We start from the raw sequence: 25,334 nt of genomic DNA, 5'->3' as shown, positions 1-25,334 counted from the left end.
TTCATACATAGTGCTACGCATAGAGTTCATTCATTCTCACTGCTGTATACTAGACCATGTTGCAAATATTCTATGATTTATTTATCCATTCTACTCTTGATGGAGATTTCAGTTGTTTCCATTTGGGGGCTATTGTAAGTAGTGCTGCTATGAAAATTCTTGTACATGTCTTTTGGTGCAGCTATGTACACAATTCTGGGTCAAGTGGAATTTCTGGGTCAGAGGGTATCAGTTTTAGCAGATTGTGCCAATCAGTTTTCCAAAGTGGTTGTTCCAATTTAAATCCCTGCTAGTAGTGTATGAGAGTTCAGTTGCTCCACATCCTCACCGACATTTGGTATTTTCTGACATTTTCATTTTAGATATTCTAGTGGATTTGTAGCACTATCACAATGTAGTGTCAATTTCCATTTCCCTGGTTGAACACCTTTCTGTGTGTGCATTAAACACCATGTCTAGCATATAGTAAGTATGCAACTACTACTACTATTATTATTACTATTATTCTCTGGTCACCAAAGCACAACTTTTCAAATAGGGACCTGGGACCTGGACAGAGACTTCTAGAAGTTTCTAGACATTTTATACTCTCTTGATCCACCTTTTATATCTCCCATGTGTGCCCTTCCCCATGTCTCCCACTTCTCTTGGTTAATTTCCCTATTAATAACACTCCGTGACTCTCCCACAGTCCAGACATAATGAATAAGAGGAACTAGAAACCAGGCGAGACTTCTGACCTCCACCCCAAACAGGTTCCCATCCCTGCTCAGGTGTGTCATTTCCAAGAAGAGCAAAACAATCCTCATTCAGAGGCTCTAGACCGCCCAGAATCTCATCCATCTGACCTCACTTCCCTCTAGACCCTTCCTGATGAATGGTTTTGACAACTTCCTCATTATTACTGCCTCTGGTCCAAGCCAGAATTGAATCTTTAATGCCTTCCGTTAGGAAAGATGCATCACTTGAATTTTAAGATGCACACTCAATTCCCCCTCACATAGCCAGTATCCTGAGGGGTTTGTTAATGCATAAAGCCACATACCGCTGAGGAAAATTCCATGATGTCCCTAAAACAAGAAGACAGTTAAGCTCTATCCTCAGTTTAGTCCTTACTGGTATGTTCCAGGAGAGAAGGAAAAAAATGGCATTGTATAATTGGGGGTAGAGTTGCATCTTACAAGATCTTAGGAAAGAGGAAAAGAGGAAGGCAGCTTTATAACCCCAAATCAGGTCAAAAATTTTTGCCGATGTTTATATAAAATATTCTTCATTATGTAATGTAATGGACACAATTTTATTCTCTAAGTAGCTGGGTAAAGACTTCCTCTTAGATGAGACCCACCTTTCTTGAAAAAATTTCTTGGTGTACCCTATGGAATAAAATGTGGGACGCCTGCCACCAAGGACCTTGAGAGGCAGAAATACTCTGGATAAGACAAGAGAACAAACTTGCTGCTTTGTTGAAGGGAACAGAAAGAAAGAGACGGATGCTAAAATGCCAAAGACATGGTTAAAGGCCGCTCCGTGGAATATTTGACCCTTTAAGTCTTCAGGAAAGGTGCTTACTTCTTTAAATGCATAGTGCCAAGTGAATCTTTTGTGGAAATCCATGAAGGAACTGAGATTTGGATGCAGGTCCTCCTGGGGTAGAACTGAGAAAGCCTGAATAGAGGAGTCACAACAAGGAGGCAGAAAAAATTAAGCAAGGGCTCTGGACTCAGTCAAGCTCAGAGTAACCAACTTGTTGTGATTTGTGTAGGACTTTTCCAATGTTAGCATTGGAAAGCTCACATTCCAGGAACCCCCTCTGTCCCAAGCAAACTCTAACCAGGCTGGAAAATTGAGGATTTGAATTAAGTTTACCAAAATTTCCTAAGGCCAGGGAGGTCCCAGTTGACAACTAAATTATAACTAAAATAGCACATATACTGTTCAGCTTTTGTTTTCTAAGTATGACTTCTTCTTATACAAAAATGTATACACAGAAACACAAATACCGAAAGTGTACACTAAAATTAAAATCAAATCTCCTGACAAGCTAAATCCCCCTTCTGATCAATAATTTAAGTTTTTCACCATGGTTTACTTAAGAGTTTGCATTCCTTTGTGCATGGAGAAAGATCCACAGCTTTGCCTCAGCTCCTGCTTAAACCCCCAAATCAGGCGCCTTTCCATTGGAAGACCTTCATTCTGATCCTGTACTTTTGCGAGGGAGAGAATAAGCAGCAGAGCAAGAGGCTCCTTTCTGGGACTCCTCTCATCCCCATTTTTCTTCCCCCAACATGTATGCATGAAATGTGGAAGAATTAACCTAGGAAGGACTTGTTTGTTTTCAAAAATCTGGGCCCAGTGATCTCCTGAGCTAAGATTAATTATGTTTTCAATAAGTTTAACTCAGATTTTCAATTTTTGTAGTCTTAGAAACCAGGAGAAATAATTTATTAAGAGCGTGATCTCATGTCTAAACATTCACTCAGTCCATGGACTCCTAAACTAGAGTACAAATTCCAAGAGTCAAATCAGAACTACACTTCAGGCTAATGAGATTAGAATAAAGCAGTATAATCTAGGTGTGTTTTATAGCAAGGCATGCCTGGATTTTAATTACAAACCTGGTAGGAAATGGCAGTCTGGCCTTGGTTCTATTTTCTGAGAATGAGGGGTATGATAGAATGAGAGGAATCAAGAATTTGGGCCTGAACATTTGTAGCAAACCGGATGAACCCAGAGATTATCATATTAAATGAAGTTAAGTCAGACAGAGAAAGACAAATATCATATGATATCACTTATATGTGGTATCTAAAATATGATACAAATGAACTTATTTACAAAACAGAAACAAACTCACAGACATAAAAAACAAATTTATGGTTGCCAAAGGGGACAGCGGGGGGAGGGATAAATTAGGAGTTTAGGATTAAAGGATACAAACTACTATATATTAAACAGATAAGTAACAAGGTCCTACTGTATAGTGTAGGGAACTATATTCAGTATCTTGTAATAAACTATAATGGAAAAGAATATGAAATAGAATATATATATGTATAATTGAATCACTTTGCTGTGTACCAGAAACTAACACAACATTGTAAATTAACTATACTTTAATTTAAAAAAAAAAAAAAAAAAAAGAATTTGGGCCTGAAGAACTAAAAGGATGAGGTAGTAGCCAATTGAGATGGCTACAGGTAGAGCAAGTTTAGGAGGAAAGATCAAGAGTTCCATATAGGATATGTTAAGAAGAGAGTTCTAGATTGGAAATATAAGTTTAGGACTCGTTGACATACAGCGAGGTATTTAAAAGCTGTGACCAAATAACATCACCAAGGAAGTTATGGCAGAGAGAGAAATGTCTGTATGTCCACGGGTATGCCTCAGGGGTTAGCTGACCAATATTCCCTCCATGCTCCCTCTCCCCCTGCACCTATGCTCAGTCAGTCCACCACAGCAGAAGGTTTGGTGCTCCTCCATGAGAAGCCAGCAGTGCTGTAGGACAAAGAATTTCAGGCTTGGAGATAAAAGATGGACTTGGGCTCAGATCTGCCACCCATGTGTACTGTCTTAGGCAAATCACTTAATTTTGATGAGCCTCTGTTTCTTCACCTGTAAATCGGAGATAACATTATCTCCCTATAGAATATCTGTAAGTGTTAAATAAGTTGAATAAAAATACTTTGTAAGATGCTTTACATGCTACAAATTAGTATCATTTATCTCATAATCTCTGATAACTGAAGGAAGAAAACATTGTGCTTCTGTTAGTGATTACATATAAAGTTTAGGATGGTATCTACCCATGTTTAAAATGCATAACCCTTTTAAACATATCTTTTACCCTTATCAAAATGCACATACCCTTTGATGCAGCAATTCCAACTATCCTACAGAATATAGCTGCACAAGCGTAAAGATAAATGTGTTAGGCACTAGTAATAAGATATTAGAAATAATATATATCAGTAATGGGTTGGGTAAATAAAGCATGGTACATTCATACAGTGGAATACCAGTTGTTAAATGTAATGAGAAAATATATGTGTACTGACATGAAAAGATACCCATGATATTTATGTAAAATAATAGCAAGCAAGTTGCAGACAATGTGTACAGTATAATCCAACTTGTTTTACATGTCTATGTATTCATATTACACATTTTGATACACACATAGCAAAAAAGACTAGAAGGATATGGGCCGCAGTGTTGAGAGCAGTCACGGGGCACTGAGTGTGGCTGAGGAGTTCATGGCCCTCTGAGGAATGTGAATGGCAGGCACTGGAGAGAATTACTTTCACTTTCTCCTTTTGATACTTTGGAATTCTTTGACGTTTTATAAGAAACGAAAGCTATCTTAAAGACATACCACAAACCAATCCCTGTACCCTGAGGTCCTTAAGAGGGTGGGTGCATATTTCTGAGTCCAGAAGAATGTCTCTGTTGGGTTCCTGGTTATATTTCAATTCGGCAAGCCACAGCTTTCCTTCCCACCAAGGCATGGGGTAACATAGTGGAAGCAGTCCATTGAGGGGAAAACATAGGCCCCAAAGTAGGGCTACTTTGGGAAGGAAAAAGAAAATGCAAATATATTCTGAAAACAGATGGTGTCTGGAAGAGAACGTGTGTTTGGCAACAAGACGGGAAAATCACAGGGGGAGGAGAGAAAAGCAGTAAAAGAGAAACAGCCAAAGGAAGTGGTAATTAAGTGTGAAGCTCAAGATTTCCAAGGGATTTTTCAGCTTTGGCAAAAGTCAGGCCTCTGGACAATTCTGCTGAAGTGTGTAGACATTGCTTTACATTTCTTTTATTTATTAAAAGTATTCCAAGAGAGCAGTAGCTCTGAACCATGATATCCTGAAACTAGTTTGTCACCAATGTTTCAGGTATTAAAGTTTTCAAATAACGTACTTTTAGTCACAGTTAAAGAGGCCCCAAAGTTAGCCCTCTCACTCAATGGCATCCTAATATGCTTCCTGGGGTGGGAGACAAAGGGTGGAGTCACTGCTAGTGTTGAGGGAGTTGTGTATAACCCACAGGCTACCTGTCTCACCATCTCCTAACATTGTCCCTATTTTTCTCTGGGCTCTGGAAGTCCCCATGGGTCACTGGTGGGACAGGCAGAACAACCATACGTTGGGAGATTTGTGACAATCAAGAGTCATGCCACATCCCACCTCATTTATAGTATGAACTAAGGCACAAGCATCTGAAATGTCCAATAACAAAGAGATTAATTGATGAATTATTTTGCACTAAATTGCTTGCTATTGCAGCTGCTCAAATGTCAAAGAGCAACTAGGAACTATGACCGTTCCAGCAGGGAACAGCTGTGGGGGCCAGAGGCCAGCTCCCCTATCAGTGAGGGAAGGAAGTCCTTATGTCTGTATTGACCCCCTCCTGTCATACCAGTAACGGTTCACAGACAGGGTTACAAAGGATAGGTTTTACACTTGGTCCTAAATAATCTTTTAATGTCACAAAAAGCTGAGCCACAGCCAAGAATACATTATGACGTCTCAAATTATCAGTTCTATCTTTGGGATAAGATGTATTCCATGCATCAAACTGAAGGTCAAGAGATGAGTCTTTTCCTCCAGACATGGTCAAAACCTTTCTGGGTCTTATAAAATGGGGCTTGGAATACAAGTTTACTCTAGCAGGGAGGTTTTGGATTGCATGAGCTCTAGACATTGGATATAGAGGGCTGAGATTCCATACCAAGCTCAAGTTTAACCTCAAATTATATATATGCATATATATGTGTATATATATGTATGCATGTACATATAGTATATGCATATGTGTGTTGCCCAGGGGCTCAGTTTTGGACAAATTAGGTTTGAGATGTCTATTAAACATCCAAACAGAGATGTCAAGTAGGTGATTGAATATATGGTCCTAGAGTTAAGGAGAATGGTCTAGGCTGGAGACATATATTTGGGCATTGTGGTAGGCAGAACAATGTTCACCCAGGGATGTCCATGACCTAGTCTTCAGAACCTGTGAATATATTACCTTACATGGCAAAAAACTTTGCAGATGTGATTAAGGGTATGGACTTTGAGGCGGGGAGATTATCCTGGATTATATGAGTAAACCCAATCTTATCAGATGGGACCTTAAAATGAGAGAATTCTTCTCAGCTGTGGTGAGAGAGAGATGACGAGGGAAGAAAGTTCAGGGAGATATGATGTTGCTAAGGAATAAGACAAGCTAAGGAATGTAGGAGGCCTCTAGAAGCTGGAAAAGATGAAGAAATGAATTCTCCCTTAGAGATTCCAGAAAGGAATACAGCCCTGCTGACAGGCTATTGTAGCCCAGTGAGACCGTGTCAAACTTCTAACCTAAAAAGCTGTAAAATAATAAATTAGTGTTGTTTTAAGCCACTAAGTCTGTGGTAATTTGTTACAGCAGCAAGGGAAAACTAATGCCAGCACCATAAATATATAGATGGTATTTAAATCCATACGAATGGGATAAATAGAGACAGAAAAGAGAAGAGGCCTTGGGACTGAGCTTTGGTAAATTTGAATATAAGTCAGGGAAATGAGAAAGACCCAACCGGGATGACAGAAAAGGAGTGGACATGAGGTAGAACAAGAAAGTGGTATTCTAGAAGCCAAATGAAGAGTCTGCATCGCCTGCTGCTGAAGGGTCAGGTAAAATGAGGGCAGAATTAGGAAACAAGACAGACAGAATAGGGAGAGCACACGTGCTCAGGCCAGTTGATACACAGAAGGAAAAGAGTGAACCCTGGTCCTCAGCACTCAAGCCACAACGATGGGAGAGACACAAGAATGGTACCCACTCAGAACACGGACTTTTTCATATACAGGGACTCTAGTCACCAGCAAACATGGCCCAGCTACAATCCTGGGACATTTCCAAACAGATCAGCACTCTTTCCCCGTGGGGGAGGGAAGGTGTGAAAGTCAGTAGCAAGAGGAGGAGAGGGGAGCAAGAAGACTTTCAACTTTCCTTTATAGACCTACACTATTGTCTCTCCTTTTACCATATGATGTAGTCTGAGCCGTGCAAGGCCCTAACTTGTTAAACAGCATATACCCTAAGTCCAAGAAAGTTAACATAATATCTCAAGAGAAGGAAATAGTTTTTTCTTAGGAAAAAAAATGAGATCATCAAAATAAAAATACACAACCTTCCAGGACCTGACATTCCACGTCAGTCATAGCTTCAGACGACCTTTTATGTTTTGCCTTTCTTCACCTCAAAACTCATGTTAGGTAATCATCTACAAACGAACAATTGAAATCATGCATGGAGGACCCTGTGGCCTGAGACAAATATAGCCCATGTAACACTGCCTCACACTGGCTTATAATGATTTGTTTAGGTGTTTATCTTCCCCACTAGACTCAGAAGTCCTCAAAGAGGTGAGACTGTGCCCTTTCATCACTGAATAGTAAAAACAATAATCCATTAACTTCCCATTCGTTGAACTAGTAATATGTGTCAGACACAATGCTAATTATTTTCAGGCATTTGATCTTCACACAAGCCTATAAGATGGGTATTACTTACTCCATTTCTCAGATAAGAAGCTTGAGATTCAGAGAGGTGAAGAAACTTACTTAATAGTCAAGCTAAGTCAGAGAGTAGCACAGCTGTCCAATGCCAAATTCTTGCTGAATAAAGCTGCCTCCAAAGACGTTCACATCCTAATTCCTGGAACCCCTTATATGGAAAATATGACTTTGCAGGTGTGATTAAATTAAGGGTTTTAAGGTGAGGAGATTATGCTGGACTATCCTGGGCTCAATGTTATCACAAGAATCCTTGTAAGAGGGAGTAGGAGATATGTTGAATAGTAGGAGATGTGACAGCAGAAGCAGGAGTTGAAGTGATTCGAGGTAGGAGCCATGAACCAAGGAATGTAGGCAGCATCTAGAAGCTGGAAAAGGCAAGGAAACAGACTTCCCCCTAGAGCCTCCAGAAGGACACAGACCTGCCAATACCTTGACTTTAGATTTCTGACCTTCAGAGCAGGAAGATAATAAATCTGTGTTGTTTAAGTCACTACGTTTGTGGTAATTTGTTACAGTAGCAATAGGCAACTGATACAGTGCTCTTTGCCTCTGTCCTTGTTTGTCCTTACATCCCCATGACCTAAGGGAGTCAATGGATGTTTGCTAGGTGAATACGAAGGAGGAAGAGATTTTCCTCTAAGCCGTCTCCCACCTGGCCCAACCTGAACTCCTGACCAGGAGAATATAGGCTTCCTCAAAGCGAGGCAGGCAGAAGTAGCCGAAGTATATCTGGGGTGATATTATGTGTTTTCCTAATTGCTAAGTCGAATGGATATGCTAGTTGAAGCCTGAATCTCATTCTGTGCCAGTCAGCATGCCCTTGGAACACATGACAAAATGCAACCTTAATTTACAGCTGTGAGCCACAGGGCTGAAGGAAGGTAGAAGGATGAGGGGAATTGGATATTTTTATGTTCTACTTCCTATAACAGTACATTAAACATCGCAATGATTCAGTTGAAATTATAAGCAGTATTAGTAAAAAGATGAACAGAAATCATACTTTATCATCTAATTCCATTATAAAAATTATTTCATAGCAAATTAGAGCAATGAATACACTTGTGCATACAGCAAATGCACATAATTCTACCTTCCTCTTTCTCTGAGACCATTATGGTCCATTCTTTAAAAAAGGAAGATGATATCTTCTCTACTAGTATCAATAAGGAGACAGTTTTCCAAATTAATAAATTCAATACACCCCAGAGCTTAGCTCCTTAAGAAACAAAGAGCTGGAAGTCTGAAAACAGTTTAGGTTTCACAAGTGGCTCATCGTGCCATGAAGGATTTTTTCCCCTTTCTGTATCCCAGTTTCTCAAGCCAGGTTAAAATCCTACACTTAGTAAAAACTTCAAAACAGCTTTTGATCTTTTAAGAACAAGTATTAACATAAGCAGAACTAAACCAAAGCAAAACCTAAAAGCAATTGTTTAGAACTGAATCTCAAATTCACATACACTTGTATTCCATAATCTATTTGTAGTCGACATAGAAAGTGAAATAAATTATTGGGTAGATCTAAGGTAAAATCAGTCACTGCCCTCGGTCTAGACCTTCTGATTGGATTGGCAATTCCCATGGTGTTCCCAACTTGCATGGTTTTGAAGCCAAGGTTCCCAGGGGTCCTGAGTGGCTTTGGAATCTGAATAAATCACACATACTAGGGGTCCACTGAGACCACCAGAAACTCAATTTATTTGTGATCTGAGACAAGACTTTATTGCTTCTCAGATTAATAGTTAAAAATGTTTTGCTTTTCTACCTCAGGGGTATTAGTTTGATATATGAGACAGGGAGATTATTAAATCTTCAGTGCCTTCCAAAGATGTAAATTAAACCACAGCATCTCCTTATAGCCACCTCCCCTGTATGAGCTGGAGATTTATTATTAACTTGTCACTCTTGCATGCTCATCAAAACAAACAGCACCATGATTAATTACACCTGTTTATTTAAGGGTACCTGTCATAACAACTTTTTGTGGACAGGATATTACAATCTCCTGATTTCTTGGCAGAACTATAGCTAAGGACTTTTAGAGGGGAGGAGAGAATCACTGTCCTCTCCTAATCATTTCCATGAGTATATTTGAAAGAAAGGCGGCCTATATGCAACTGCATATTGTTCTTTTCATTTTAAATGAAGCTGCACTTCATTTGATTTCCCCTGCCTGTTCACAGGCATCACGTTGGCTAATTCTGTTCATCTGGACATCTTTTGAACACTTGAAGAGGTCCAGAACTAAATGCACATAAAACTCTAAAATTCTCTTGTCAGTTCTGTCACTCACAATTCAATTCAACAAATACAATATTTAGTAGGTCCCTTCCATGTGGCAAGCAGCAAATGTGAATTTATTCATTCATTTCTTCATCCAATATTTATTTAATGTCTTTCATGTGCCAGTAATGGTACTAGGTATACCATTCACCGTTCAAAACAGTGAACAGTCCTTGGCCCCTCAGAGTTTATAACCTTGCTACCCACTTCCGAAGGCATTTGTCTCTCCAAATTATGAAAACAGGAGAGAATGGAGGGACAGTGAGAACCTGGATAAAGGGAAGAATAGCAGAGCGTATCCTTAAGATAAGGTTGCACAAAATAGACACTGAATTGAACCAGGATTAATAAGACAACTGCAAGGTTCATTCCCTCCTCCTGGTCCAGTGTGGGTCTACAGGACTGAACTACATTGAAACCATGGCATTTCACCTCTTGTTTTTCTCCCTGTACCTGTCGTATCACAGATTATCTGGTTTGCTAAATAATCACTGAAGCACAGGAAGTTTTCAAATGAAATTTTAGGCAGGGTTGCCTGACCTCTGATCTGCCACAAGAAAAATTCACCTTTACCACTTTAAATTTTAGGATAATTACCTTTTTTTTTTTAAAGAAATAAATTCCTGATTATATTCTTGTCTCTCTTTTTAAAAGTTTTTATTATGGAAATTGACCAAAAAATACAATAAAGATGAGATAATAAAATAATTACCTATCACCTAGCTTCAGCAATTATCAATATTTTGTCATTCTCATTTTTATCTATCACATTTCTCTCGCCCTTCACCTTTATTTTTGTTTTCGAGCATTTTAAAATAAATTCCCACTATCATACCATTTCACCTCCAAATACATCAGAATTTATCTATAACAAATAAGATTTTTAAAAAACATAACTATAATATCATTGTAATACTTAACCAAATAACAATAATTTTTTAATATCTTCTAATACGTAAGCCCATGTTCAGATGTCCCTGACTGTTGAAAAAAAAATTGTTTTGGATTGAAACAGGATCCAAACAAAGTCTACACATTGGATTTGGTTGATGTCTTTCATTTACACCTTTTCTCCCCATGTCCTTTTGAATATTACCAAAATGACCTTCAATATTTGATTTTTATCCAAAATAAATCCATCCAAACTTAACATATGTTCCTAGTGAAACCTCATTATGTAATATTTTCAAGGACAGGCTGATCATACACTTTATCATCCAAATGAAGAAACTCTTGAATGTAAGGGGGATGCTATTAATAATTATACTGGTGTAAATCAGGACAAAGAGTCATCCTACCAGTAGAGATATTGGGGGGTAAAAAGAAGGATCGGGTTTTGGGTTTTGGGTTTCTGCTTGGCTATTGAGAGCTGGAAAAGGCCTTATAAGAGAAAAAATAAGTTGAACAAACTGCTAGTTAATGACTTTTCCTGGATCCATCACAGAGCTGAAGTTGAAGAAATGCCAACTAGCCCCAAATCTGAGAGACAAATGCCTACAGGGAGACATGAAATGCAAGCACTTGTTTACTTGGGGCACTTGAACACTGGTAAGAAGAATTCACCTAGAATTGTTAAGAAATTGGTGAAGGCTGAGTACTGGCTGGTGACAGAGTATGGAGCTCTAAAGGCTGCAGATAAAGGGGACTTCACACCACTCACCGGCCTCTCTCTCTGCAGATTCCAATGGATACTCACAAAAAATGATGGCAAGAGTCCTGAGAAAGCACTCCTCATGGTACAGGCTTAGGGGAGTGGAAGAGCAGCTGCTGCAGGAAGGGCATGGAGCCCTGCCCAGATCCTTCTTCTCTATCGCCCCTATAAAAAAAAAAAAAAAAAAAAAAAAATTACCAGTAATGTGGTATACAAAAAAAGCAAGAGAAAGAACCCACAATGCCAAGAGACAAAACAATCAACAGAACCAAACTCATATATGACACAGAAATTGGTGCTATCAGATAGGGAATTTAAAATAACTATGAAAAATATGTCAAAGGCTCCAGTGGAAAAATTAGACAACACTCATTGTCAAATGAGGAATTTCAGCAGAGAGAGAGAAACTATAAGAAAAAAAAAAAAAAATGGAGAGGCTAGGAAAAAAAAACACAGTAATAGAGATCAAGACTGTTATTGAGAAGTTCATTAGTAGACTTAACAAAGCTAAGGGAAGAATCAGTGAACTTGATAAATATATAAACTGAACAACAAGGAAAAAAATATTTAAGAATAAAAACAGAATATAGCATCCAGGAACTGTAAGACAACAACAAATGATCTAATAGATGTGCAATTAGAATTCCAGAAGGAAAATAAGACAGAGACTGCGATAGAATAAATAGTTGAAGGGATAATGGCTAAAAATTTCCAAAATTAATGGCATATATCAAACCACAGATCTAAACCACCAACCAAGATAAATACCCAAGCAAGATAGAGACATATCAAATTCAACCTCTGAAAACACAAAACAAAGAGAAAATCTTGAAGGCAAAGGGGAAAAAAAGACACATTACTAAAGAGAAATAATGTAACAATTATAACAGCCACCTTGTTAGAAACCATGCACCTAAGTGACATTTTTAAAGGACTGGACAAGAGTGACATCATCAAGATGGTGGAGTAGGAGACCCCACACACACAAAGAATAACAATTAGACACCTATCCATGAATGAAAATAGCTCTGGGAGAGCTCAGGAGTCCACTTAAGAAGCTTCAGCAACACAATGGAGCCAAAAAACTGAAAATAACCACAAAAAAAGGGTAGGAAGAATAGTTTCATTTTGTCTGTGTCATCCCATCCCCCAGGCTGGCACTGGTCAATGCTAAGAGGAAACTCCTCAGCCTGAAGTTTCCCTCATCAGTGAAAGGAAAGTGGGGTGAGCAACCAGCTTCCCCAGCCTTTCGGAGCACTGCACAAAGAACCCACTTCAGTTTTACCCTGCCCAGAGACCAGCAAGGCTGAGACACCTAGAGCTGGCTAGGAACAGAGAAGGGCAGGAGCTACCAGTATCAGTCCTGAAGCATGAGCAAATGTGGTTCCCAGCAGCCGGCTCTGCAGAGGACCACAGAAGTCTTCACTGCTGAGGACCACAATAGCCCTTGCAGACACTGTAGACCGCCTCCCCAGCTTTTATCACTGAAGATTTCATTGCAGATCCCAGCAGACTGCTCGCAGTGGACCCTAACAGCTTTTGCTGCTGAGGAAACCAACAGTAAGCATACTCACTGTGGGCCCCCTGAAGATTTTGCTGCTGAGATTTTCACCTCACAGGTTTTCATGTTCAAAGACACCATCTGCACAAGTCCCTCCCCACCAAAGCCCAGGATCCACACTGGCTACCAGTCAGTCTCTGCAGCCTAGGCCCCCAAAACTGATCCCCATTGCTGTGCATGCACCCATGGCCAGTTATTTCAGCCACAAGAGTGCACAGAGACAGCCAAGGCCCCCTCAGCAGCTTGTGGACCCAGAGATGGTCCTGACTCTTGTCACTGGCCTGTACTGCTACATGGGCCTGAAGCAAGCCCCTGCAAGTGTGTGCCTGTATGCTGCCTGCCCCAGCTCCTATCACTAGCCTCCACTGCCTTGCACTCACCTAAGGCTTGTCCCTTTAGTCAAACGAGTACATACCAACAGCCAGGGCCTCCACAGCTGTTCATGCAGCCACAGCAGTTGGCCCTGGCCCCTGCTGCTGGCTCTGGCCTTTGCCACCACACAGGTGTCTGCAGCCAGCCCCTGCCACCATGCAGGCACCTGCAGCTGCCCCCGCAACCAAGTATGTGTATACCCTGACTCAAACCACCACTACCATGTGCCCTGGTCCCTAGCCACTGGACCTAGAGGCACCACTGAGGACCAGGAGCCCTTGCAGCCACTGTGGACCCCTGCAGCTCTTTCCAAGGATCATGCAATTGTCAATGTCATAGATCCCAGCCGCCTGAGCTAACAAGACACCATGTACTCCTGGACCCAGAACCACAACACACCCTCACACTTGGTGCCCCACATCACTAGACTTAGAATCACAAAATGCTCCAGCATGCCACCACCCAAAGGTGAAGGTCTTTCCTTACCAAAGTCAGTCCATAAAGTTTGGAAGAGGTGACTGATCCTTCAAATGTGCAGATGCCTACACAAGGCTACAGGGATTATGGAGAATCAGGGAAACATGACACCACCAAAGCAACACAGTAAACTTCCAGTAATGGACCCCAAAGAAATAGAGATCCACAGATTACCCAAAAAAGAATTCAAAATAATTGTTCTAAAGAATTCAATAAAGAGCTTCAACAGCAGACTCGATCAAGTGAAAGAAAAAAATAATCAGTGAGGTTGAAGACAGATTATTTTAAATGATCCAGTCAGAAGAGTAGAAAGAAAATATAATGAAAGGGAATGAAGAAACCCTAAGGGAGTTAAGGGGCACCAAAATCACCATCATCATCATCATCTATGCATTATGGAAGCCCCAGAATGAGAAGAGAGGGAGAGAGGGGCAAAAAGCTTATTTAAAGAAATAATGAATAAAAATTTCCCATATCTGGGGAGAGATTTAGACATCAAGATCATGAAGCTCAGAGGTCCCCAAACAAATTCAACCCAAAGAGATCTTCTCCAAAACACATTATAATAAAACTGCAAAAAATAAAAATAATATTAAAAAAAGATCAAATCTTGTAAGTAGCAAGAGAAATGAAGCTTGGCACTTACAAGAGAACTCCCACAAGACTATCACTGAATAGCTCAGCAGAAACCTTGCAGTCCAAGAGAGAATGTGATGTGATTATATATTCAAACTTCCAAAAGAAAAAAAAAAAAACCTGCCAACCAAGAAAACTTTACCAGACTAAGTTGTCCCTCAGAAAAGAATGAGAGATATTTACACACTCAACAAAAGAGCACCTAAATATATAAAGCAAATATTAACAGACATAAAGGGAGAAATAGATAGAAATACAAGAATAATAGGGGACTCTAATACTCCATTTTCATTAATGGATAGATCATTCAGACAGAAAATCAAAAGGAAACACTGACTTTTAATAACACGTTATACTAGAAGGACTTATCAAATATATCTAGAACATTCCATGCAAAAACAACAGAATACACATTCTTCTCGAGTGCACATGGAACATTCTCCAGGATAGATTATATGTTAGCCACAAAACAAGTATTAATAAATTTAAGAAAACAGAAATCATATCAAGCATCTTCTCCAACCACAATGGTATGCAACTAGAAATCAATTATAAGAAGAAAACTAGAAAATTCACAAATATGGAGAGATTAAACAACATGCTACTGAACAACCAGTGAGTTAAAAAAGAAATTAAAAGAGGAATCAAAATATACCTTAAGGCAAATAAAAATGGAAATGCAACACACCAAAACATAAGGGATGCCACAAAAGCAGTTCTAAGAGGGAAGTTCATAGCAATAAATGCCTACCTCAAGAAATAAGAAAATCTCAAATAAATAATCTAACTTTATACCTCAAGCAACTAGAAAAAGAGGAAGAAATGAAGCCCAAAGTTAGTAGAAGGAAGGGAATAACAAAGATCATAGTGGAAATAAATGAAATAGAGACTAAAAACACAATAGAAAAGATCAATGAAATCAAGAGCTGGTTTTTGAAAAGATAAAATTGATAAACCTTTAGCTAGACTCATCAAGATAAAAAAGAGAGGACTCAAATAAATAAAATCAGAAATAAAAGAGGAAACGTTACAACTGATATCACAGAAATACAAAGGATTATAAGAGACTACTATAAACAATTGTATACCAACAAATTAAACAATGTAGAAGAAATAGGCAAATTCCTAAAAACACTACCAAGACTGAATGACAAAAATAGAAAATCTGGGGCTTCCCTGGCGGTGCAGTGGTTAAGAATCTGCCTGCCAATGCAGGGGACACGGGTTCGAGCCCTGGTCTGGGAGGATCCCACATGCCACGGAGCAACTAAGCCTGTGAGCCACAACTACTGAGCCTGCGCGTCTGGAGCCTGTGCTCCGCAACGGGAGAGGCCGCGACAGTGAGAGGCCCGCGCACCGCAATGAGGAGTGGCCCCCACTCGCCACAGCTGGAGAAAGCCCTCGCACAGAAACAAAGACCCAACACAGCCAAAAATAAATATAAATAAATTTTTTTAAAAAAATAGAAAATCTGAACAGACAGATTACTAGTAAGGAAATTGAATGAGTAATCAAAAACATTCTAATAAACAAAAGTCCAGGACCAAACGGCTTCACTAGTGATTTTTACCAAACATTTAAAGAAGAAATAATACCAGTCCTCAAACTCTTCCAAAAAAATAGAATAGAAACACTTCCAAACTCATTTTAGAGGCCAACATTACCCTGATACCAAACCAGACAAGGATGCCACAAGAAAAGAAAATTATAGGCCAATATCCCTGATAATCATAGATGCAAAACCTCAATAAACCAAATTCAATAATACATTAAAAGTGATCATACACCATGATCAAGTAGGATTTATTCCAGGGATGCAAAGATGGTTCAACATCTGCAAATCGATCAATGTGATACAACACACTCACAAAATGGATAAAAAATCATATGATCATCTCAATAGATGATCATAAAACCACAGGGAGATATCACCTCCCACCTATCAGAATGGTTATTATCAAAAAGACAACAAAAAAACAAGTGTTGGAAAGGATGTGGAGATAAGGGAACCCTCGTGCACCGTTGGTGAGATTGTAAATTGGTGCAGCCACTATGGAAAACACTATGGAGTTTCCTCAAAAAATTAAAAATAGAACTGCCATATGATCCAGCAATTTCCCTTCAGGGTATATACCCGAAGAAAACAGAAACACTATTTCAAAAAGATATATGTATGCACTCCAATGTTCATTGCAGCATTATTTAGAATAGCCAAGATATGGAAGCAAGCTAAGTGCCCATCAACAGATGAATGGATAAAGAATATGTGGTATATATACAATGGAATATTACTAAGCCATAAAAAAAATCTTGCCATTTGAGACAACACGGATGGATCTAGAGGGTATTAAATAAGCTAAGTGAAGTAAGTCAGAGAAAAACAAATACCTCATGATCTCACTTCTATGTGCAATCTAAAATAACAAAACAAAATGAAAACAGACTCATAGATACAGAGAACAAACAGGTGGTTGCCAGAAATAGAAGTGGGGGTGAAATAGGTATAGGGGATTAAAAAGTATAAACCATCAGTTATACAATAAATAAGTCATGAGGATGTAATATACAGCATAAGGAATATGGTCAATAATATTGTGATAACTTTGCATATGGACAGCTAGTTACAAGACTAGACTTATTGTGGTGATCATTTCATAGTGTATGCAAATGTAAAGTCATTACGTAGTACACCTGAAACTAACATGATATTATACATCAAATAAATTTCAACTGTAAAAAAAAAAGAAAGAAAAAGAAAATGCAGTATGCATTATGAGATATTATTCACCCATAAAAAAGGAAGGAAATCCTGCCATTTGTGACAACGTGGATGAACCTTGACAGCATTGTGCTAATTGAAATAAGTCAGACAGAGAAAGACAGATACCGTATGATCTTACTTACACATAGAATATAAAAAATTAAAATTTAAAAAGTGAGATCATGGATACAGAGTATAGGTTGGTGGTTGGCAGAGGTGGAGGTTAATACATATACAGTTGACCCTTGAACAAGTCAGGGATTAGGGGCACCAATGCTCCACGCAGTCAAATACTCAAGTATAACTCTATATTCAGCCTTCCTTATACACAGTTCCACATCCATGGATTCAACCAACTACGGACAGTATAGTGTATATATATATATAATACACATTTAGTGAAAGAAATCCACATGTAAGTGAACCTGCACAGTTCAAACCCATGTTGGTCAAGAGTCAACTGTCTGTAGTTAAAAATACTCTATTGTATACTTGAGTTGCTGGGAGAGTAGATCTTCAAAGTTCTCATCATAAGAAATAGAAAATTTGTAACTTATGTATGTTGATGAATGTTAACCAGTCTTATCGTGGTGATCATTTTGCAATATATACATATACTGAACCATTATGTTGTACATCTGAAACTAATACAATGTTATATGTCAATTTTAAAAAAATAAAGCAGAAATTGATGAGTTAGAAACAGAAGAAACAATAAGTAAACCAAAAAAGCTGGTTCTTTGAAAATTCATCAACAAAATAGAAATAGTTAACCTGATTTTTAAAAGAAAGTACAAACACACAAAAGAAACTAACGCAAAACAGAAAATTTTTTTAAATCATGAGACTACCCTGTACAATTTTATGGAAAAAAAATTTTTAATAAAATTTAGATGAAATAAGTAACACTTTAGGTAAATATACCAAAACTGACACGAATAGAAACAAAAGCTCTAAACAAATGAATTTTGTAAGAAGAAATAAAGAAAATCATAAACGAGTTCCCCTGCCAAAAACACACCAGGCTCAGCTCATTTCACAAAGCAGTCTACCAAAGCTTAAAGATCAGATGATGCAAATGCTATTTACACTCCCTCAGCACATAGGGGAAAAAATGAAAACATCCAAATTATTTTTATAAAGCAAATATAAAATTGATTCCAAAACCAGATAAATACTGCTCAATAAAACTATAGACCAATTTCACTTATAAATATTAATGCAAATATTGTAACTACTATTAGCAAACAGAATCCAATAATCCATCAAGATCAAGCAGTGCTTATTTCAGAAATGTAAGAGGAGTTCAATATTAGGAAATCCATTAATACAAATAATCATATTAATAGAGCTAAAGAGAAAAATATGCTATCTTCACAGATTTAAAAACATGGAAAAATGAACACTCATTTATGTTTTTAAAAGCCTCAAAAATAGGAACACCTCATTAATATAAATAAAAATAATGAAATAAACTTTTAAAAACTCAGCAGCTGATATAATGGGGAAACACCAGAGCTCCAGTTCTCAAAGTGTGGTATGTGGACCCAACCAAGACATTATTTCCCCTTTTCATTACGTTACTAGTGAATGTTATGCAAAAGCAGTGGGCAAAATTGCTGGTGTCTTAGCACAAATCATGGTAGTGGCAACAAACTATACTAGTAGTCCTTCTTCATCACACATATGATAGTGGGGGGAGGGGAAGCCATTTTTACCTAAGAATACCTTTGAGGAAGTAGTAAACATGAGGAATTTTATTGTCTCAACCCTTGAGTACATCTTTAATACTCTAGGTGAAGAAATGGGAACTACACATGAAGCACTTCTGCTGCATATCCAAGTAGGATGGCTGTCTCCAGGAAGCATGTGTGTGACTGAGCTGTAAACCGAAGTGGTGCATTTTTCATGGAACACCATTTTCACTTTAAAGAACAACCAGCAGACAAACTATAGTTATTCAGACTTGAGTATTTTTGACAGATATTTTCTCAAAAATTGATAACAACTGACAATATTTGCTGCCATGATAAAATTTAAGCACTCAAGTGAAAATCAGAATTTTAGAAAAATTTTGTCCACCACCGTGAGCGTGACAGCTTCTCAGTACTTAGATTTCCCTGATGAGATTAGTGGGGATGTTTAAAAATGTGATTTATTTTTGATACCATATAATCAAATGTGTGAACATTTGCAAGATGTACAAAATTCAATGAACTGATATTTTCCAAATGACAAATTCATGGTGTTACAAAACCACATGTGGGTAAGTGACCCTCTCAAAGTGCAAGACAGACCAGTGGATGTTAGTGTAACAGAGTATAAAATGTTATTAATATAGTTTAAGATTCTTCATTGCAACCAACTTTTAAGAAACTATTACCTGTCACATTCTAGAACAGCATCAAAGAATATCCATAATTACATAAAGAGGTTCTTAAATACTCCTCCATTTCTCAATCACATAGCCATGTGAGGCCAGATTTTAAGTACTTCAACCAAAACAGTGTGTCACAACAGACTGAATGTAAGAACAGATATGAGAATCTAGCCATCTTCTATTATAAAGACAAAAAAAAAAAAAAAAGATTTGCAAAAATGTAAACAATGCCATGCTTCTCACTAAATCTTGTTTTGAAAGTTATTTTTCATAAAAAATATTTACATTGACATATAACAGTTTTATCATTATTTTTGAATTAACAAACAAAATTTTTCTCAGTTTTAATTTCTGATATGGAAAATATCAACAGATAAACCCCCATAAATTAAAGTTCTTTGGATTCCTCAATAATTTTTAAGAGCGTAAAAGGGTCTTGACACCAAAAATCTTGAGAACCACAGCACTGCAGACATTCCCACTAAGGTCAGGATGACATCAGGTCTGGGCAGAAAATATAAAAGATGAAACTGGCACATGTTGTGCCAGAAAGTATCAAAGACTGTTTGAATTATGCAAAAAATGGCATAGTATCAACTCGGAGTCTCTCTCCCACACACCCATCCCAAATAGGGTAATTCAAGCATCAAGTGAGAACAATAATTGTAATTGATTAAGATACATCAAATATATAACCACCCATGAGGTCCTAAAGATAGTTTAAAAAAACAACTGCAAAAAAAATTTTTATTTGTCACCCCTGGAGGTTGCTAAGACACCAACTTACTTATCTGAAAACTGACAAAGTGTTTTTTAAAATTAAGCATTTATAAGACCAGAAACCATAAAACTCCTAGAAGAAAATATAGGCAGAACACTCTTTGATATAAACTGTAGCAATATATATTTTTGGATCTGTCTCCTACTGCAAAGGAAACAAAAGCAAACAAATGGGACCTAATTAAACTTAAAAGCTTTTACACAGCAAAGGAAACCATCAACAAAATAAAAAACAACAAAATGATATGACCGATAAGGGATTAATATCTGAAATATGTAACTCGATACCAAAAAAAAACAGCCAACCTAATTTTAAAATGGGCAGAAGATCTGAACAGGCATTTTTCCAAAGACATACAGATGGCCAGCAGGCACATGGAAAGATGCTCAACATGGCTAATCATCAGAGAAATGCAAATGAAAACCACAACGAGATCTCATGTACCTCACATCTGTCAGAATGGCTATCATCAAAACGACCACATGTAACAAATGTTGGCAAGGACGTGGAGAAAAGAGAACCATTGTATGTTGTTGGTGGGAATGTAAATTGGTGTAGCCACTATGAAAAACAGTATGGAGGGTTCTCAAAAACTAAATATAGAACTATCATATGATCCATCAATTCCTAGGTATTTATCTAAAGAAAACAAAACACAAAAACACTGATTCAAAAATATGCACGCACCCCAAAGTCCATAGCAGCATTATTTACAATAGCCAAGATATGGAAGCAACCTAAGTGCCCATCAATATGAGTGGATAAAGAAGATGTGGTATACACATACAATGGAATACTACTCAGCCATAAAAACGAATGAAATTTTGCCATTTGCAGCAACATGGATGAACCTAGAGAATATTATGCTTAGTGAAATAAGTCAGACAGAGAAAGACAAATACCGTATGTTATCATTTATATGTGGACTCTAAAATTAAACTAGTGAATATAATAAAAAACAAACTGAGTGACAGATATAGAGAACAAACTAGTGGTTACCAGTGGGGAAAGGAAAGGGGGGAGGGGAAAATAGGGGTAGGGGATTAAGAGGTACAGACTACTATGTATAAAATAAATACGCTACAAGGACATATTGTACAGCACAGGGAATATAGCCAATATTTTATAATAACTACAAATGCAGTATAAACTATAAAAATTTTGAATCACTATGTTGTATACCTGAAACTAATAAAATATTGTAAATCAACTATACCTCAATAAAAAAATTAAATTTTAAAAAAATTAAGCATTTCTCCAGCTTTTTCTGAACAAACTGCTTCAGAAAGAAACAAATAGTTGATGAACTCAAGAACATATTATAAAGTCCAATTAGTACAGAAGAAATATGGTCAGAAAACCACTAATTTGCAACCTCTAATAGAGCTAAAAATCAATATTCAATAGAAGCTAATGCTATTAAGTGAAAGGTTGATAGAAAACTTAGTGTAAAAATAAAATTGATATCTGAATCTCTGACTAACCCTAATGTCACTGAGAGGGGGCAACCAGCCATTTTGTGCTTCGTGGCATGACAGAAAAGGAAGCACACAACACCACTTATGAAGTATCCTTGCCAAAAGCAATCAATTCTCTAGATCTAACTACCATTTTATAGACAATGTGTGGCATACATACAAGTTAGAAGATAAAATAATCAGCCAAATCCGGAATGTGGAAAATTACAGGACAGTTAAATTAGCATGGAAAAGAAAATGTTGGGAGAGGGACTCAATAGATGGAGAGACTTTGGAGACATATTAAGTAAATGCAATGTGTAAGCCTTATTTGGATCCTTATTTGAATCAACTGTAAAAAGCCATTTTTGAGACAATCTGGAAAAATTAAACACAGACTAAGTATTGGGTGACATTAGTTTTGTTAGGTGTGATATCTGTTAGAGATATTTCATGAATTTGCTTCAAAATACTCCAAGAAAAAAAAGTGGAGGATAAAATTAGTTCAGAAAAATGTGGATAGTTATGGTAACTGGGTGAGGGTACATGGGGGGCTGTTATCTAATTTTAATGTTGTATATGTTTGAAAGTTTTCTATAATAAAAACACAAAATCAAATAGTATTTTGTAGACACCTATATTGACAATATGAGATACAAAATAAGTATATGTCATAGTGCCTTGCCCTTGAGTTTATAATTCTGGCAAGAAAATGAGAGAATGGAGAAAAAAAAGAAAGAACAATGTAAGTAATGCTCAAATGGAATATAATCTTTAAAAATTCTGAACTATGTTGTACACCTGAAAATTATATAATATTGTGCATCAAATATACCTCAGTAAAAAATACATACTATTTGAAATAAAATAAAATGTTCCAGAGAGCAGAAAAATCAATTAAAAATTTTCAAACTGAATGACCCAAGCAGTAAGTGCAATAAAAATAGCTCCAGGATGAGATTAACATTACTAGAGTTACAGGATAGTTGCAGGAATGATGTTTACTCTAACAAAAAAAAAAAGAAATTCATTAGGATGTCTGTGCTTGTTTTGAATTTTCTCAGCTAGTCTAGTATAAAAACTAAATTTTCAGTCCTGGAGTTCACTGGAAATAGAATAGAACTCCCAAAAGTCTAGACAGTAAAAGCACATCTGTCTTGCCCAGTAAATTAATTTGGTGTTGATGTACACAATCTTAAATCCTAAATCCTTAAAGAGGAAAAAGATGTAGATATACATGTAAACAAAATAGGTTTATCCACAAAGATATGTAGACTTTTCAAAATAAAAGTATCTTTTTAGCATACTGTACAAAGAGAAAAAGAACAATCTCTACAAATGTGTTCCTTAACTATATCATAACAAATTTAAGCCACAAATCAACAATGTGGCTGCAATATTAAATATTATTAAATCCCTGGTAACAGACTAAACTGATACTCCTGCACTTGGTATAAACGAACATAGAATGATTACACCTGGTTAATCTACTAAGACACTCTGTAAAGACACAACGGTCAAGATCTTGAGAAAATTAGAAAAACACTATTATGGGTACAATTTGTAAATGAGTACTCAACCTGTATGTGAACATAAGCAGATTACACTTTTAAATAAAATTTTCAATTGAGTAAAATTAAATGCAAACCTATGCTCAGTGACAGATAATTTCTAAATATTTTCACTAGTAAAGAACAGTTGGCATCTTCCATATCTGTGGCTATAAAGCAGCTTCACCTCTTCCCAAAACATTCCAGTATAAACTTGTACTTATCCAAAGATAAATTACCTTCATTGTCTGTATTGACCAAAACTAAGAAAAAACAAATAACAGAATGGGGGAGGGCAGGGGAATCCCTTCTTATTCAAAAATTTTATATAAACTATTTTATATAAAGAATGCATTGATAAATAAATTTATTTTAAAAAAAAGAATGCATTGATTGGAAGCACAAAACAATAAACAATAACTTATTATAAATTTATTGAGGATTATTGTTTTAATTACATGCTCTAAAACATACCAACATATTATAAGTGACTATATGTAGTATCAAGTTTTTAGTTTTTTGCTACTTGGCCATTAGGCCAACCGGAAAAACATTTACCATCCAAACAGAAATTTATTAGGAAATACTGAATTATAGTTAGTTCTACTAAGATCATCCAGAAATAAGTTTTAATCTAACTTTAAAAAAAAAAAAGGTGGGGAGGCCTATTATCAAATAATTGAGTCTCTCTTTTCAATAGTAACTATGTTGTAAACAAATTTTCAGCCAGGCCTTGCCTATCTGTACCATCTAAGTATAATAATTTTTCATCGTTTTAATAAAGGATGATATCTATATTAAGTCTAAGTTTTGTTCAAATTGTATTAAACAGATTACAAAGGAAATTTAAGACCTAATTGTACCAGTGTAATTAGTAAAAGATTTTATTTTTTTAGAACATAAAAATTAACAGAAAACCTCTCATGCTTTGGTTAAAATCTTTGTAAGGAGGTACTGGTTTTACAAAAAGTAATAACCATTTACTGCTTGAAACAATTCAAAAAACTGAAACAAAACTAAAAATCTCCTTTTTCTTACTTTCACCTTCAAAAGCAAAAATACACTAAACGAAATATGTTGCCCTTTTAAAAAAAATCAATGAAAAGTATTAAGTATTTAAACATGGAAAATAAGATTTTGATTGGGTTTATAATCAACATTTTCATTTCTAAAAATGTGAGGTATTAACTGATTTCATATACCCATACCACATAGCACAGTACCGTAACTAACGTTAAAACTATTCAATTAATGATCTCATCTGGAAATAAAAGATAAGGTTTAAATATTTAAAAGACCGAGTATTCTCATCAAAGATAAGTAAAATAACAAAAGCATAATAAACATGTTTTTTCCAACTATCCTAATATCTTCCTTCTTTTGCTACACTCCAAGATCTTTGGAGTAGAAACTTTTAATGCAAATCTTTTTAAACAAGATTACTGTAAAGATAGAGAAAGTCGACAAATTTGGATTTTAAACTTATTCCGAAAAGATACTTTTTAACACATTTAAATATTTATGTGACATTAGGATAATACATAAAAGCCCTCACTAAAATACAAAACTGACTTTCCTCTTAGGGAGAACAAAAATCAATACTGAAGAAAGTAAATGTATAAGACCTCTTACTCTAAGTTTGTTAGGAAACACATTTGTGACGTTTAGATTTTCTGGCTGTTAAAAATTCCTTTCAAAAAGCATCACAATTGGGACTTCCCTGGTGGTGCAGTGGTTAAGAATCCGCCTGCCAATGCAGGGGACACGGGTTTGATCCCTGGTCCGGGAAGATCCCACATACCGCGGAGCAACTAAGCCCGTGCACCACAACTACTGAGCCCGTGCTCTAGAGCCCATGGGCCACAACTACTG

At 36.8% G+C, this 25,334-nt stretch overlaps 1 protein-coding gene and 1 long non-coding RNA gene across 3 annotated transcripts in view; one reads left to right on the top strand and one right to left on the bottom strand.

Annotated features, from left to right (window-relative positions):
• Nucleotides 1-25,334, top strand: part of LOC309649354 — a 460,714-nt gene that overhangs the window by 328,098 nt on the left and 107,282 nt on the right. The window lies entirely within an intron of this gene.
• Nucleotides 1-25,334, bottom strand: part of HYDIN (HYDIN axonemal central pair apparatus protein) — a 443,025-nt gene that overhangs the window by 409,732 nt on the left and 7,959 nt on the right. For both annotated transcript variants that reach the window (XM_082438963.1, XM_082438964.1), the window contains exon 2: nt 11,497-11,652. The gene's annotated coding sequence lies outside the window, so the exon portion shown is untranslated. The remainder of the gene's footprint in view (nt 1-11,496; nt 11,653-25,334) is intronic.

The sequence above is a fragment of the Balaenoptera physalus genome, assembly GCF_965194825.1.
Source record: "Balaenoptera physalus genome assembly, chromosome: 19".
Classification (NCBI taxonomy): Eukaryota; Metazoa; Chordata; class Mammalia; order Artiodactyla; family Balaenopteridae; genus Balaenoptera; species Balaenoptera physalus.
This window is presented reverse-complemented; position numbering and strand designations above follow the sequence as displayed.